This window comes from Hemibagrus wyckioides, linkage group LG21 (assembly GCF_019097595.1).
Source record: "Hemibagrus wyckioides isolate EC202008001 linkage group LG21, SWU_Hwy_1.0, whole genome shotgun sequence".
NCBI lineage: Eukaryota > Metazoa > Chordata > Actinopteri > Siluriformes > Bagridae > Hemibagrus > Hemibagrus wyckioides.
The window spans coordinates 2,021,274-2,039,980 of NC_080730.1; the positions used below are offsets into that span (position 1 = coordinate 2,021,274).

The following is an 18,707-nucleotide window of genomic DNA, read 5'->3' on the forward strand; positions in this document are numbered from 1 at the left end:
GTACATGGATTCATATTTACGGTACATTCCGAGTACGAATGGGCAAAGGCTGAAAGAGCCACCGCCTTTGAAAGAATGTACCTGAAGAACGTCCACTGGCCACATGGGTAGCCAATGAAATGCAGCGTCTTTCTTTGTTTACAAATGGCATCGCACACTATGAAGGAAGGTTTTAATGGGAACAAAATCAAAATTGTGAATGCTCCTCAATCGTATAGCTCCCAGGTTTGGAAATATTTCAGGTTTAAGGATGGGTCGTCAAAAGAAATAGCCATTTGTGAAAGTTCCATACTTCAAACGTTCAATAACACCTCAATCAAAAACATACAAAAGATTTTCCAGAAGGGAAAGATGTGACAGAAACAAAGAGTCAGAGGACATTAACTGCTGTTTTGGGACAAAAATGGTCACACCATCGAGGGTTTCATATCTTACGACATGTGGCCGTATTCTGTGGTGCAAAATGGAGGATTCCAACATCTGATCAACATCCTTGAACCTAGGTATAAAATTCCAAGTAGGACACATGGCAGAGAAATGTTATCTAAATAATTTCAATGTTTCATTAAAGTTAACCCAACTTCTGTTCTTTATTTCTTATAATTATTTTATTGTTGAGGTTAATGTTTATTTCATTTTCTGGTCAGTTTATACTAGTTTATTAAAAACACTGAAGATTCTGTGTTACTCTTTTTAGTTTTGAAGCGTTGCAAACTCCACAAACTCTCTCAATGTTGTAACAAACTAGGGCTTAAAGTTATCATGTGTGTACCGTACTGTACCGAATCCCGAGTAGTGTACTGTGAGGGTCCTGTACCGTTTCACCCCTAGTGTTGAGATCTAATGAACACATGCTGACAAACCATTTGAAAAATAATACTCATGGCATTTCACCTGGTCATGGATATTATACCTCCACCACACCTCACCTATATACACAGGACGATAAACAATATAAAAAACTAAACACAATCATTTAAGATACACTATATTACCAAAAGTTTTGGGACCCCTCCAAATCATTGAGTTCAGGTGTTGTTTTTCAGGGGTTGGGCTCCGCCCCTTAGTTCCAGTGAAAGGAACTCTTAATGCTTCAGCTTCATACCAAGACATTTTGGACAATTTCATGCTCTTTGTGGGAACAGTTTGGGGATGACCCCTTCCTGTTCCAACATGACTGCACACCAGTGACCAAAGCAAGGTCCATAAAGACATGGATGAGTGAGTTTGGTGTGGAGGAACTTGACTGGCCTGCACAGAGTCCTGACCTCAACCCCATAGAACACCTTTGGGATGAATTAGAGCGGAGACTGTGAGCCAGACCTTCTCGTCCAACATCAGTGCCTGACCGCACAAATGTGCTTCTAGAGGAACGGTCAAAAATTTCCACCATTTGCACCTCTGCAGATGTCCGTAACACTAAACACACGCTATGCTCGGTTCACTTTCTGTGTTGGAGTCAATTAAAGATCAAACCAACGTCTTGAAGCAGTCGAGCCACATTTTCAGAAACTGATGGGACAAATGGTCTTGATGAGAAGGCACACAGGTCCAATTCACACAGACTAAACACAGCATACGTGAAAGCAGCAGAGTAAACATTTTGATTATTCAAAGAGTAACCAAGAACAAGCAGGGAGGTAAAGTAACATTCCATGACATAATTGTTACTTCCTGTCTTTTTTCTTTTTTTCTTTATTTATTTTTAATCCAATAAAGTACTGTTTTCGGGATATTTATATTCTAATCTTTCTGAATATATAGTACACACACACAGTGACTCAGCTGCTGCAATGTTCAGTCCTGAAGCTAAACCTGTGAAGTAAAAAGTGTGTGTGTGTGTGTGTGTGTGTAGCAGCTAATCAGTGGCAAAGTGATACAGTGAGGTGATGAGGTACTGCAGCACTGCAGAAACAGAGCGAGTGTGTTCCTGTGACAACTTCTAGAGTCTGAGACACACACACACCTCTCTTACACAGCTACACTGTCAAAGCTTTCTTGCGCCACTGTAAAATCTGAACAGTTGTTTCCTAAATGTAAACATGTCTGTTCTTACAGCTGGTTCCAGACAGAATTTAACTGGGACACGTTTTCCTTGAAGTTGACAATTGGTGTAGAAATTAAATTGATTGGACATGATTTGGAAAGGCACACACCTCTCTATAGCAGGCTTCACACCTCACAATGCAGATCAGAGCAAAAACACAAGTCATGAGGTGAAAGGAACTGCCTGCAGCTCTGAGCTGAGCAGAGACAGGATTGTTGCAAGGTACAGATCTCAGGAGGGCTACAAGAAAATTCTGCTCCATTGAAGATTCCCAAGAGCTTCCATAATTCTCAAATGGAAGAGGTTTGGCACAACCAGAACTTTTCCAAGAGCTGGTCACCCGGCCAAACTGTGCAATCAAGGGAGAAGGGTCCTAGTAAGACCAAGGACCCGATGGTCACTCTGACTGAGCTCCAGAGATCCTGTGTGGACATTGGTGGAGAAAGTTCCAGAAGTACAACCATAAATGCAGCCCTCCACTGATCTGGGCTTTAAGGCAGAGAGGCTAGCCAGAAGCCTCTCCTTAGAGGACTGCTTGGAGTTTGCAAAATGTCCTAGAGTGGCCCAGTCCTGACTCGAACCCTACCGAAAATCTCTGGAGAGACCAGAAAATGGCTGTCCAATGACTGTCCCCATCCAACCAGACCAGACCGAGCTTGAGAGGACTTGTAAAGAAGAATGGCAGAAAATCCCCAAATCCAGGTGCGCAAAGCTTGTTGCATCATACACAAAAAGGAACAGCAGAAGGAACAGCGGTGACCCGGCGACAGGGTCATGGGCGGCCAAAGCTCATCGATGCACGTAGGGAGCGAAAGCTGGCCTGTGTGGTCCGATCCAACAGACGAGCTACTGTTGCTGGTAAAAAGGTGTCAGAATACACAGTGCATGACGGGTCAGAGCTGTTTTGGCAGCAAAAGGGGACCAACACGATATTAGGCAGGTGGTCATAATGTTATGCCTGATCATGTGTATATAGTGTTATAAAGTGTTGTGTGTAAATCCCTTTTCTAACACCATATTATTAGATCCAAGCTAGCACAAGCTTACTAGATAGCACAGAACAGACAAAAAGTTCATGATTTCAGACCTAACAGGGTGTGTTCACACAGTGCTGCAACACAATGTCATATTTTGCTCAGAGAAGCGCTTACCTTCTAAAAAGACTGAAATGGACACAGAGTAAAAGGTAGTTTGAGCTGTATCTATACAATGACCATGCCATACAAACAAAAAGCAAATATTATGGACCCTAACATAGACATTCAATCAGGTTTTCTTCTTTCCTGTACAACTTGTACACACTGCCTCAAAGCTCGCACCACATTAACCGCTCTGCAGTGCAATAAAACAGGGTCAGGTACAGAAAAGTTAAAAAGGAAGGCTAGCTAACTCTTACAAGCACGACAAAGAGTCATTAGGACTCCAGCTTTGAAGAACAAGTGTGTGTGTGTGTGTGTGTGTGTGTGTGTGTGTGTGAGACACACTCTTTGAAAAGGGACCTGCTCATGTTTCACTAAAGAGAGCTTGTAAAAAGAGTTGTACAGCAATTATCACCTTGGACAGGAGCAGGATGGCCTACAGAGAGTTCACTTCCTGTGAGAAACCCGGAATAAAGCAGTACGAGTGAATCCTGACAGGAGGAACACGAACACAATGTTATCCTGCAGTTTGGACTGCAACTATTGGTTTTATAGGTAGTGATGCATATTGTGTATCTTCAAATTCATATCATATCTCCCCGCCCTTACTGAAACGGAAAAGTGTACCACAACACACTGAAACTGAAGTAAAAGAGCAGAAACAGAGGGGTGGATGGAAGCCATTTTAAAGCAAACATGACCTCAGAGACATTTGTGCTATTGTGAGTTAGAAATCTAATATATTGATGTGGCCACAAACCATGTTACAGTACTGAGAGTGCATGCACATAAACACTTAAACATCTCAACACTTCTGATAAAGGTGAGAAGTGCTGGGGAAAAACACCCACCCAGGAAGTCACAGCTGGCGTTGCACTACTACTGTACATTCCTCCCACACGGTCATGATCAGAAAGCCAAGCTAGCTTTTAGATGTGACGTAGTGATGCTGAGGACAGTCGCAGTGGAGGTCAGCGACGCCAGGAGAGAAAATCACTCACCGAATGTATCGTTTATATAAGTAACCAGTATAAAGTACGCGTCTACAACAAACTCCCAGTCGCATTGTGTTAACGTGGCCTGGAAGGCAAATCACGCTGTATAAAAAGCCGCGACTAGCTGAACTAAAAAATATGATAAGCTTCATTAATAGAAATGAAAGGAAAAAGCTTGAATCCCTGACACTGGAGAGTGACCAATCGCTCATAGTTTGTCTCTCTAGCTATCTAGATACATACAACTATCACAGCTCAACAATCTCATCAACTTCTACTTCTTCCAAGCTTTATATTTCTTCATAATATTTTTACACCTTTAATGAGAAGTTGTGTAAGACGGAATAAGGTGAAACTGCGTTTGCATCAAACCGTTAATAGGAAGTAAGCGGTCGGAAGGGGAGCAGGAAGAAAAAGAAAAAAAAGACGCACCATTGGCGCCTTGTGATTGGTGTGAGGAACAGGGCTGAAATGATTTCTCGAGTAATTCGAATACAAAAAATCATCAGGGCAAATTATATTAATCATTTAGTCCATTTACTGTAACTACACATGGAGCACTGTGTTTCCCCATGGACCATTATTACTGACGCACAACCTGCTAAACCCTGGAGATGTGATGTAAACATAGAAGAGGCTGCAGTATGAAAAATGGAGGAATGGGGAGAAAACGGCGAGGGGAAAGGAGAAGATTCAGGCCAAAGAAAATGGCAGTTTCTCCAGTCTTTCGGATCATTTCAAACTAAAACAGAAAGAAAACTCTGTACAGTGTGTTTACTGAACTACCATAAAAGTACAAGTTCAATGCTTCAACATCTCATTGCTTCAACATCAAGCATCACGTCCACAGAGCAGAGTCGACACAAGGTAACGTTAGCGTTCGCATTTAGCCTAAATCAATATGATTGCTAGTTGAAATGAAGCCCTGTAAAAATGTACGTTGATTGTGGCTATACACCAATCAGGCGTAACAATGACCACCTGCCTAATATTGTGCCGTTACCAAAACAGCCCTGACCCGTCCTGCACTGTGTATTCTGACCCCTTTCTATCAGAACCAGCATTAACTTCTTCAGCAGTTTGAGCAACAGTAGCTCATCTGTTGGATCAGATCACACGGGCCAGCCTTCACTCCCCATGTGCATCAGTGAGCCTTGACCGTCCATGACCCTGTCGCCGAGTCACCACTGTTCCTTCCTTGGACCACTTTTGATAGAGACTGACCACTGCAGACCGGGAACACCCAACAAGAGCTGCAGTTTTGGAGATGCTCTGATCCAGTGGTCTAGCCATCACAATTTGGCCCTCCATCAAACTCGCTCAAATCCTTACACTTGTCCATTTTTCCTGCTTCTAACATCAACTTTGAGGACAAAATGTTCACCTGCTGCCTAATATATCCCACCCACTAACAGGTGCCATGATGAGGAGATCATCAGTCTTATTCACTTCACCTCTCACTGCTCAGAATGCTATGCTTGATCAGTGTATGTAGTGACTATTCAAGACTGTAAATCAATATGGTGGCCAGTTATGATGTCCTCCAGTTTTGTGAAAGCCTAGGCGTCATTCTCTGGCTCTCTCACACAAAATGTGTTAAGACATTTTACATGTACAGACACTAGTTCTTGTTCCTTTCCACTAATTTTCATCTCTTACAAAAGCCTCAAAGCCTTCAAAAGAAGACAGTAAAGGCTTATGTCATGCTGGAGCTGTAGTTAGGCTGAAGCCTGAAAGTTAAATTGCACAAAATGAATGTTTAGATAATATTGTTATTATTTTTATTACTATTATTTTTGATTTATGTCTTAGTTTAGTTTTAGCTTGTAGTTTGTTTGCCTTTTTAATATTTTCATTGTCTGTAGCGCTTATCCGATCTATACTCAGGTCACGGGGAGCCTGTGTCCATCTCAGGAGTCATCGGGCATCAAGGCCCTTTTCAATATTGATTTTTATTCATTTTTTTTAAAAATGTCTTTATTTTAAAAGTCTTATTTTCTCTTAAATATATAGAGTTCCTTTTAAATAAAGAAAAGTATTCTTACCCGATTACTCAGTTACTCGATGGAATAATCGATAGCCGCAGCTCTAGCGTGGAATTATTCAAATTCAATATGAATGTTTGGGTTTGTCGCTTTTTTATGCATCTGCAGAGGAGACAACTTTACATAGCTCCATAGCTAAATCTATTTATTTCTTCTTTATTTATTTTTCTTCACAGCCAGTCTCTTTCAGTTTATAATCTTAATGTGACGGATTCAAAAATAGATGTGTTAGCTTATTTGGTGAAGGCGTTGGACTACTACTTGAAAGGTTATGAGTTTGAATCCCAGGTCCACCAAGCTGCCACTGCTGGGCCCCTGAGCAAGGCCCTTAACCCCTTAATTGCTCAGTTGTATAAAAAACCAAAAATATTTAATTATTTTTACATGTTAATATTTTAAAAGTATGTTTGATTTCATTTCTGTTAATAAATACATTAAGTGATTTTCATCTAACAAGATGTCAAGATATAAACGTGTATAAACGTTTTGCTACATTTTACCGTGATATTTAAAATATATCTCCCAGCTCCAATCCGTGACACACGGTAAAGTGTAGAAATGTGCTAGAACGTTACATCACTAACCGGAGTGTTTCCTTCAGCACTGCTGAATTATGCAACAGTGTGTGTCTCCTACACAGCTGCAGTGAGGTTGGGGAAGCCCTCGTCACTCTCTCTCTCTCTCTCTCACCAAAGCCTCACGTCACGCCGTGCCAGATTCACGCCTCTGCGCTTGGCTCAGCTGACTGCGGAGCTACGTTCGTTCTGTTGGTTCTGCCAACAACAACAATGACAGCACTGCTGCTGAGGTGATACGCATCACTGCAGAGATTCAACACAGCTGACTTTATTCACGTCGGCCAAAAAGCGTCAGGATTTCACTTTTAAGGATGATGAATCGACATGATTAATTAAGCAGAGATTAATGAATGAATACACAGACGTTCAGCATGGCAGGTGAGTTTTTCATCTAATAATTTCATCTCATAATAATAATAATAATAATAAACTCTGAATAGACATTTTTGTCGTGAGTTTAACTACAGCAAAATGTTAGTTTTACAGAACGTTCATCTACTCCTTCTTTTAAGAGTTTATTATTCAGACACTTTCGCTGGCACAGTTTCTAAAATCTAAACCTTAGAGATACACTATATTGCCAAAAGTAGGACACCTCTCCAAATCATTGAATTCAGGGGTTGGACTCGGCCTCTTAGTTCCAGTGAAAGGAACTCAATGCTTCAGCTTCATACCAAGACATTTTGGACAATTTCATGCTCTTTGTGGGAACAGTTTGGGGATGACCCCTTCCTGTTCCAACATGACTGCCCACCAGTGAAGGTCCATAAAGACAAGGATGAGCGAGATTGGTGTGGAGGAACTTGACTAGCCTGCACCTCAACCCCATAGAACACCTTTGGGATGAATTAGAGCGGAGTTTGTGAGCCAGGCCTTCTCGTCCAACATCAGTGCCTGACCTCACAAATAGAGAAATGGTCAAAAATTCCCATAAACACACTCCTAAACCTTGTGGAAAGTCTTCCCAGAAGAGTTGAAGCTGTTATAGCTGAAAAGAATGGGACAACTCCATATTACATTCATGTGCATGTAAAGGCAGATGTCCCAAAACTTTCCGATATTTACATCTCAAGCATCAGCCAATCCAATTCTTTTCTTTCTTTCTTTCTTTTTCTTTTTTTTTTTTAAAATGTACTCAGCTTTAAAAATGACTTTCTTCATTAAAAAAAAGATTAATATGTGTTTTAGAAAAAGACAAAGAAGAAAATCACTACAGGAGGCCCATGTGTGCTATTAGTGCTTGCCCCCCAATTAAGTATAGAAAGCATAAACATAATAAAATAAAATAAATAAAAATCTAATGAAGTTCCATGTAGACAGGGTGTGTTAATGGTGGAGTGGCCTGAACCCCAATAAACACCTTTTCAAAAAGCTGAAAATCAATCCAATTGGTGCATCCTGAATAATATGCTAATCAGCTCATTAGACCGTTCTCATTTGCTGCAATGTTTTTGTTTCTCTTAAGCTTTTGTCCAAAGCAGCTCACTGCTGAAGGACCCAAGTGATTGCTGGACAGTGCTAGGATCCAAACTTTCTAAGCAGTTGCCCAAAGTCTAAAACTGTTGCCTCAGATGGAGGTATTACAAGTCAAATAAAACTAAACAACTTGATACAGGGATGTATTTTACACTTACACAACATCTGGTTAAAACGTGTGATTAATTTGATTTAAACGTGCCCTGGGTACATTTCAGATGATGCTCTCAGCCTTCTCTCTAACATAATGCACTGCTAAAAGGATGAAGAGCCAGAAAGGCCCGCTGATCTCATTAAGCAGTTTCCTGGTTTCATACTGAGCGTTTGGGTCAGTGAGAGTCAGAGAGGGGGGGGGTGGATAGACAGAGACACGAAGAGAAAGAGAGAGAGAGAGAGAGAGAGAGAGAGAGAGAGACGAAGAGAGAGAGAGAGAGACAGCGACGAAGAGAAAGAGAGAGAGAGAGAGAGACAGCGAGAGAGAGAGAGAGAGAGAGAGACGAAGAGAGAGAGAGAGACAGCGACGAAGAGAAAGAGAGAGAGAGAGAGAGAGAGAGAGAGACAGCGAGAGAGAGAGACAAAGTGAGAGACAGAGAGAGACAGCGAGAGAAAGAGACAAAGTGAGAGACAGAGACAGCGAGAGAAAGAGAGACAAAGTGAGAGAGAGAGACAGCGAGAGAAAGAGAGACAGCGAGAGAGAAAGAGAGACAAAGTGAGAGACAGAGAGAGACAGCGAGAGAAAGAGAGACAGCGAGAGAAAGGGAGACAGCGAGAGAAAGGGAGACAGCGAGAGAAAGGGAGACAGTGAGAGAGAAAGAGAGAGAGCATCAGCTCCTTTACATTCTCTACAGAAGGACATCTTTGCTTGTCTAATTCACCATGACTAAGTGATTTAACCAGCATTTTGTCTGTATTTGACATTTCCCATCTCCAGCTGGACTGAATCCTCCTCCTTCCAGATCACTCTAATACTACTTAGACAAACGACGCTCTGCTAACGGAGGGGAAAATGCTGCAGGAATGCTCCAGAATTACTAATGAAATATGGCAAGAACGCAGCTTCAAAAACATGCCTGTGTGGAGAATGAAGGAGGGAGAAAGACGGCGAATGGAAAGCTTAGAATAAAAAGTGCAGCTGAATGGTTTGAAACCCAACGTAGGAAAGATAAAGAATAAAATCCGTAAAGGATCAGGAATCGCTGATGGACCATTCCATCCTAATGACAAAAGAGATTAAAGTTCCACCAGACCCTCCATCACTTTGTCTCTTTTATGCCAGGTTTCCAGTTCAGGGCTCACTGGAAAAGACTTCACCTGCATCTAATTACAGCGTTCATGATCAAATTAAAAATAGATAAACAAAACACAATCCTCGTTTCCATGTCATTACATACATACACTTGATCACACTCCAACACAGAGCCTAAAGAAAGCAGAGCAGTGTGTAAACACGCAGTGTAGAGAGCAGGCCAGGTATAAACGCATTAGTGTCCTGTTAGGATGAGGAACTGGACACACAGTGCTGGTGCTGTTTTCATGCAGAACTATATAGAAGAAATGTATTTAAAATCATAACCAAATACGAGGTCTCTCGAAGTCCTGCATCATACAGCTTAACACTGATTATCTCATCATGGCACTTGTTAGTGGGTGGGATATATTAGGTAGCAAGTAAACATTTGATGTGTTAGAAACAGGAAAAATGGACAAGCGTAAGGATTTGAGCGAGTTTGATGAAGGGCCAAATTGTGATGGCTAGACCACTGGATCAGAGCATCTCCAAAACTGCAGCAGCTCTTGTGGGGTGTTCCCGGTCTGCAGTGGTCAGTATCTATTAAAAGTGGTCCAAGGAAGGAACAGTGGTGAACCAGAGACAGGGTCATGGGCGGTCAAGTCTCATTGATGCACGTGGGGAGCGAAGGCTGGCTCAAACTGCTGGAGAAGTTAATGCTGGTTCTGATAGAAAGGGGTCAGAATACACAGTGCAGGACAGGTCAGGGCTGTTTTGGCAGCAAAAGGCGGACCAACACAATATTAGTGGTCATAATGTTATGCCTGATCGGTGTATTTTTAAAATTTCAAAGAACACAATGCATCTGGGATTTGTCTATTGATAAAAATAGTGGAGCAAGTGTTATAAATAAAGCTTGTCTTGCTGTTTATTTTTCCTGTGATGCTGGATTTATGGGACATCCTGTACTTTACTTATTGTTCTATTTGCTTTTCAATATGGGTCAGATTGTGACTAGCTGACACACATCACATGAACACACACACAGCTTTCGTTTGACGTGAAATATCGTGTCTCCCAACTACTTTTTTTGACCACACTTGTTACAAGTCACTACAATTTTTTTAAAAATTAAATAAAAACAGGCATGTTTACAAAAAATAAAACAATTTGTAAACAAACATGTTCTAAGCTACAGTTAAACTCATTATAAAATGTAAATGATAAAATGATATAAGCTACACATGCACTTGCTCTGTGGTGAACAGCGGTGGAGATACTTGTTGAATTCTTGTACAATCCATCAGAAAACTTGTGTTGCGCTGCTCTGAGGTTTTGTTAAAGATCTTATAGGATACAAATAAGCAAATAAGAAAACATGGATAATAAGCAACAATTTCTTTTCACCAGTCTTAAATCTACAGACACCATGTTTTCAGACTGATGATTGAATTGATGATTTCGTCTCTTTATTGCTATCCTGATAGCTGGAGTCTACCTGCGATTCCAGATAAACAACATGTAATCACCTCAGTGTTAAACACGTCAGGAGGAAAAATACCATAATTATATACAAATATACTATTTTCATATGATGATAGAAAGCAACGACATCTCATGTAGCTTAAACGCCGGTCTTTTCCACACAGTCTGTGATAATGCTTTAACTAGAACCAGTAGGTATTTACTACTTTCCAGCTTGATCAGTTCCCAGGAACCAAACCACAGCACTGAGCAGCATACTAAAGCTTTTGCTTGCTAACAATTTATTCAATTATAAGCTACTTTAAGCTACTGAAGTCAGACTGCCCCCTTGAGGACGATCTTCAGCCAGTTAACCGTATCAGTGTACAACGTACAAGTAGGGTTGGTTACCGTACTCTGTACTTTTATGGGAACCGTCCGAATTACGCGAGTACTACAGAGTACCGATTCACATTAAATCAACTGGTGCCAAATTTCAGTACCTGAGAACGCATCTGCGCGAGAGTACGTTAGAGAAAGAAAGATAGCGTCACCACATGACTTGTTCAAACACATCAACAACAACTGAAAACGTTCGCCAGTGTGGCTGAATTTTACAAAATTAGTTACAGACAACACTATTTGCAATATTTGTAATTCTAAATGCAAGGCTGGTCATGGCAATACATCTAACCTCAGGAAGCAGCTAATCAAACACAACATAGATTTAAAAGCTCAAGATAGTGTGCTGTATTTATCAGCCTGATCTCCTGCAGCAAAATAACAAAAACAACACACCAGGCAAAGTCGAACCCCTGGACGAGGATGACGAAATGTTAAGTGATGCATCGAGGACAACGTCAACATCTTCAGGTGATTAATTATCTTAATTGTCCTTGTTGGAGAAAATGATTTTTTCACGGTGAAGGTTGCCGTTGACATAGCATTTTTCTAGCGTCAGTTAACGCTTCTAGTTAACAGATCGAAACTCCGTACTGTGAAATTTATGTTAAACTAATACTAACGTTAACGTTATGCGAGATGTCCGAAACCTAAATAAATAACAAAATGTTGACATTGAGAGGTTTGGACTGTTTTTTTCAGTGAAATAAATTGTGTTATTGCACAGAGTGTAAAGTACTGGAAAAGGTACCGCTGGGTACTGAATTAAATGTGAACAGTACCCCACCCTAGGTATAAGACATCACGTGTGTCATGTCAGCAATCTAGTTAAACAATGTAACAGTAGGTTTATAATACAGCTATTTGTTATATGTTTCCAATATTTAACAGACACACACACAAATAAATAAATAAATAGCAGGTGGAGTGGAAGTCTATATCCTGGACACCTGAAGAGCAAAGATCTGTCCTCTATCTCCACACACACACACACACACAATCTTTAACAGTCCTGATAAACATTTTCTGCTTTTATTTCTTCCTTTTTTCCCCATTAATGGTCCAAGTGAGTAAACACATTCACGTACACCATGTACACGCCCGTGACGAAGATCGGTCACGTGCAATAAACACGCTGCTCTGGATTAATGAAGTGAGCCACCATATCTAAATCTTTACCACATCGTGATTAAAGAGAGTGGTTAAGAAGACCTCTTTAACACTCAGACTCTTATTATCCTCCAGAGGACTGCGGTTTAGCGGCGGTTATTCTATGCCTGATGACCTACATTTAAAAAAATAATAAAACTATTTAGGATCAGTGAGTAATGAGGTGTTCAAAAATCCCTCACCAGAAAATATCAAGCGGTGCAACCAAAGATTAATGAAAAATATTTTTATTTAGTTATTTATTAGAGACAATGTGTTCAAGTTACTGTTTTAGACTGCAAATCCTTTTGGTTAAGATGAGTTTATAAAGTTTCGTACACATTGTCGCATTTAATTGCCATTTTTTCATAAAACAAACAAACAAACAAACAAAAGAAAGAATATAAATACATAAATACATAAAATGAAATAAGAAAATGTACATCTGCTTACAAAACATTTTTATACACCACCTATACTAGCCAATTAATTATTTTTATTTTTATACCTGGGCATACCTGGCGGTTCTGTCATGCTATACATCATAACCCTACCGTTCCATTAGGGACGGTTCTGTCTGGTCCTGTTAGTTTCAGAACAGCTCTCAGGAGACATTCTGAATACATATATGAATATGATATGAGTATGAGGAAGGCGCTGGTGTGGAAGGAGCGCTCCAATATAGAGTCCGCTCGAGTAGATCTGAAGGTGAATCTCAAGTCTACTTCAGATACCCCATTTCAAAATTTCATTAGCTGGGGCAATTACTGTGTTATGGAAGAGACATTCAGACATTCAAACTCATATTGACTGGTAAAGTGCCTCGACGGGAATCATGTGACCTTTCAGAGGGAACGAAAAATGGAAACATACACACGTGGCTTGACCTCGCTATGGAAATGTCTGTACTTTGTATTTTTTGTTAACTGCGTATGAATGCTAATAATGATAAGCGCTTAATAGACTTGGCATTTCTCCATTAGAAGATGCAGCACCCCTGGAGCAAAAGGGCGAAAGGGGCAGACCTTTCGATCATCAATCCAGAACCTTAACCACTTGAGCCACTACTGCCCCAAACCAAAACTGTCACCTCTATCAAGAAGCATTAAACAGTTAGCTTACCTTTTGGATCAAAACATTTTTAGACAAATTTATAGACAGGTATGATCTTCTCATGTGGGGACTAGAGAGCTGTAATTTTACACAGATGAAACACCTGAATTACACCAAATGTGTACAGTATTTCACTACATGCTCTTCACTTTATTCCTGAATTTAATAATGTAGAAAGGCTTTCACTAACTAGCAGGAGCGAAGGTAACCAATGATGTTGGATGTAGTGTGTTTTTGTTCAATTAATATTGTTTACTTTGTGGTTTCTGTCAGTTGTTTATTATATGTTGCACTACAACTGTTTGGATAATAATAAAAATTCCATTTACATTCATTTTTATTGTCAACAGATTAATTGAAGTAGCTAAACATGTAGCTACTTTAGGTTATCCACAGCCACATCTTCAAATTGTGATCATGTTATTCAGTCTAAGCTTTCTGAAAAGATTGTGCTGCATTTAAAATATTAAACCTTAAAGAGTGGTCTGATCATACATTTATTTAACGTATACAATAATAAATCAACACTGAAACGCAGAACTTTTTTGCAAAACACTAAATATTAACAAATTGCAGAATGACTGGGGGACAAAATCTCAATATCTAAAAGATCTCAGAAAAAGACCTAATGTATCGCAATATCGATATATATAAGCATTCATAACTCAGAAGTAGCTACAGAGTTGATTAGCTATTATAGTCCATCTTTTGCGATGGATCACAGGGAACACGTCTAATAACACGCATCAGGATTTCAACTAAAAATGAAAGAAATGACCAACGGGATATTTTACAACTTTCTTCAATAAAACCACAAATTTCTTCTTCCTCAATTTAAACGTCCCTCCAAAAACGGTCCAGACCACACTCACTGTTTGCAGTTGTAAATGTAAACATGGACATCATTGACCTGTCACTTGTCACAAATGATGACCCAGGACACACATCACCTGTCAGAGTAGTTCAGCTTGTCTTTGTGTGACTGAACTACAGCTTTCGCTGAAATTAAACAACTTTCAATGCACAAAATGGTTACTGACATTTTCAATAACACATGACAAGGAGAACACAAATGGTTTGTAACAGTGACACAAAAAGCTAAACAGACAAAAACACAAAGGTGCAATGGATATGATTTTTTAAAACTCTTTACTCTTTATTCTTTACTCTTTACTAGAAATAACCTGAAAGATGAGCAGGGAAAACAAAAAAACAAAAAAAAAACCTGAGCCACAAAGTCAGTAAAAGTTGCAGAGCCAAATTGTGTAGAACCTTGTGCATGTTTGTGTAAAGGGTGTGAGGCTCGATCATGAGGTGGTGCATTACAATGCAAAAATGTGCAAATCAGCATTGTATTGATTTATTAAACTAATTAAAACATTGTAAAGCCAGCATCAAACCAAATCATAACCAGAGTGAATCCTTACACCCATAATTGGCACCTCCTTAACAGTCCTGAATACTAGCACTGTCCATCTACACTTTTACTGAACTTTCTACTGACCAGCGCTGTGGCATGAGCTGCACAATAAAAATGCAATAACACCAAAAAATTCATATCAGTCAGAATTCAGTGATAAATATTTGCGTATAGATTGTGCAGCCATGGTAGAAACCATGAAGGACCGAGTGATCTAGTGATGCTGATATAGAAAAGACGCTTTTTTTTTCATTGTACATCGCATCACCCACTCTGCAGAGAATGGACCGTTCCAGAAGCTGGCTCCACTTCCTCATTCCACCAGTTCCCTCTGTCCTGCGATGGGACAAACTCCTTTTTTTTTTTTTACAAACCATTTAATATACAGACTGAATAACTATTTCAGTCACCTTCCTCTGACCTTGAATACACTAAACATAATTGCTTATTATAATATCAAAAAACACGCCATGTCACATCACATCACGATCTCTACTTCGTTCCACTTCCAATTTCAGCGTCTAGATCAGAGATTGAATCGAAACAACAAACAAGTTAATGTCACTGCATTGTTCTGAGAATTTCTTCCTGTTATTCCTGCAGAATTAAACAAGCTATGCATAAAGCCCTCAAGATGAAATGCATAAAAAGCATGCACTGTGGCTACTAAACAATACGGCCCTCATACGTCTCCTGCTGAATTTCTGAAGCCTGCCTGAGGAAATGTAGGCACCTGTTTTTCTTTGGCTCAGCCAAAGTTGCTGCACCAAAACCCTGCGACCTGCGCCTACCTACCCTTCCCCTAGCCTTGGCCCTGCGCCCACTTGCTGAGCAAACCCGTCCACACGCGCCGCAGCGCGGGCAGCGACTTAGATCAACCTTTAAGCGAACGCCGCCCTCAGATGAATAACGGCGTCATGAACCTCTAAACAGAGTTCCGTACCGTTACCGCGTTGCGTAAAACGCATGTACACTGCAGCGCTTGGGGAAATGTCAATCGAACGATGGAGTTTCATGCAACTGGTTTCTGAATCCTGTCATGTCTCGAATAGACGTGAGAGCAGGACGTGCTACCAAAAAAAAAAAAAAAATCCCTGGTGCAATACGGTATGCAGATATGCAGAAGAAGCGGTGTGAGAGTGGCACAATGTGCACACATGCACATACGTACACACAAAAGCATTGCGCGAGGAAGGCGATAAGGAGGAGGAGGAAGAGGAGGAGGGGAGAAACGACAGATCTAGCGATGGTGCTCAAGAACCCACCTCTGTCCTCTGCCGACGACTGACGATGCAGGAGAGCGACCCGGGTGCAGCCAGATTTTCGCTCGTTTGATTTGAGGGAGAAAGAAAGCCGGCGGAGGAGAGGCGGCAGGGCAGAACGAGACGGCAACGGGGAGCGGGTTCGGTCTCGCCGTGCCTAGCCGCGCTGCTCTCCTGTCAGCGTGAGAGAGAGAGAAAGGATGGAGGGAGGGATGGAGGGAGGGGGGTGGGGGTGTATGGTGGAGAGAGAGAGAGAGAGAGAGAGAGAGAGAGAGAGAGAAAGAGAGAGAGATGGAAAAAAAGATGAGAATGCAGAGAAGGCGAGAAGAGAGAGAGAGAGAATGCGGTGAGTCTCAAGTGTGTGTGTGAATAGAGCAGGGAGAGGATGCATTAAAGGCAACGCTCCCTCCCTTTCTCTCTCTCACACACACACACACACCCCTACCTCTCTGCACAGTCAGAGGAAGAGTCAGCATATGGACAAACAGTCAGTGCAAGACACAGGAGGAAAAAAACAAACAGAAAAACCTCACACTGCTGTAATCTGAAAGCTTGGAGCTGAACCTGCATCCAGAGAATATTTATGAAACATCTCTCTCAGCACACACACACTGAATTCATGGCGTCCATTTAAGTCTCCCTGTTTCTGGATTTCTAGGTTGGTAAGATGTATAAATTATAAAATAGTAAATCATGATAAACCCTATGCATTGGCTCAGTTAGCAAGTTAGGCATGACTTAGCATTTCACCTGAGCAAACATGACATTTGCTCATAAAATCTGTCCATCAGAAGGGTTCATAATAGACTGGAATAATTAGAATTACATTACAAATCGAAACCTCCTCAACTGGGAATTCCGAGCTGAATAACCGCTCCGTTGCACTCTTCCACACCTCACTTCATCTCTGTCTTAAGGGGCTGATGCAGCAGAGCTTTAGTACTTTTACCAGTCCAGCTCCTTCACCTCCATATCAAGTGTCAAACTGATCAGCTTCCAATGGTTCAACGATCACACCAACACCCGAACCACCACAGGGCCGTAGAGCTGCACTGCATTCTGGGACTTTGAGTCTACTTCAACATTGGCGAATGAATGAATGAATGAATGAATGAATACAGCGGCAACCAGGGTGGACTTTTCTTACTACAACCTGAAGGCCACTGCACCTAAAATAACAGCAGGGCTTCAATTAAACCTGGGCTCCATTTTTCAGACAGAGAGAGAGAGAACAGAATCACAGAACAGATCTGAATTACTACCCCACACCAATAAGTGTTATTTGTGTCATTTAATTAGGTACGGTTGGATTGCTACAGACTGCTAATGTTGTAATTATTAGGTGCACACTCAGCTGGTTCCTTTTTTAATATGCTTGTGAGCGAGATGTTTACCGACACCGTCCGAGTTTCTATACGTTACCTTCTTTATGCCTCGGACACGGAGACGACCAGGTTAATCGTGCAAGCTCTTACACAAACCCCAAACCCCCCCACCCCCCTCCTCTCCCCGATTCTGCAGAGTCACTCGATTCAAAATTCATGAAGTCAACACTGCAGCACTCGGCACAACAGAGGAGAAGAAAAAAAAAGAGCAAAAGAAAGAAAGAAAGGAAAAAGTGTCTGTGTGATGCCAAATTGTTCCTTCTCTCTGTAACCTTAGTCTCACTTTCCCCACACAGCTCACATTAATACACTGCTCCAGTGCAGAGGCTTGGGGACTGCAGTAGTTCCAGCGCCGTGCTGCGCATCGTCGTCTCTAGTCTGGCTCAGGTCCAGCACCATCACGGACATGTCGCAGGATTCGGCTCGCAGCTTGAGCACGTCCTTGTGGTGTGGCGTCCGTATGAACTTCCTCATATTACAGCACATCTCCCGGCCTGTATGCTACGCTACTCTCCACCATGTGGTCGGGTCAATTAGAACGTGGCAAATTAGCGCAGGCTGTCCATAATTTAAAGCCATCACAGTCTAGAGACCTTCAGCTTCTTTTAGCTCTTTTACTACGCTATACAGAAGTATCTTAAAACATAGTATGTTCACAACTCAGCTATTTCACGTCACTGAAGTTAAATGTTAAATACGAGCAACTTTACCCAAAGTGAAGAATTATTTAAAAGCATAAAATAGTAGTTGGTAGTAATCATTTAGCTTTTTTTTTTCACTAAAGTGGTAAAAATGTAAATAAATAATAAACTTATATTTTCAAAGCACATTTGAAAAAAGAAAATAAAATGAAACGAGAATATTTAACATTTTGCAGAGCTGTTACAGAAAATAAAATCAACACATTTTGACCAATCAGAATCCAGGATTAGACAGCACTGTGGTATACATTACAATTATAAGAGAATAAGTCATTGTAAACTCCCGCGTGTGCTCTGAAGCAC

General features: G+C 40.9%; 1 protein-coding gene across 5 annotated transcripts in view; it reads right to left on the reverse strand.

Moving 5' to 3' along the window:
- Positions 1-18,707, reverse strand: part of kcnab2a (potassium voltage-gated channel subfamily A regulatory beta subunit 2a) — a 79,266-nt gene that overhangs the window by 55,173 nt on the left and 5,386 nt on the right. The window contains exon 2 of one of the 5 annotated variants that reach the window (XM_058372897.1): positions 16,322-16,492. The exons of the other annotated variants lie outside the window; for them this stretch is intronic. The gene's annotated coding sequence lies outside the window, so the exon portion shown is untranslated. The remainder of the gene's footprint in view (positions 1-16,321; positions 16,493-18,707) is intronic. 5 annotated transcript variants of the gene reach the window in all.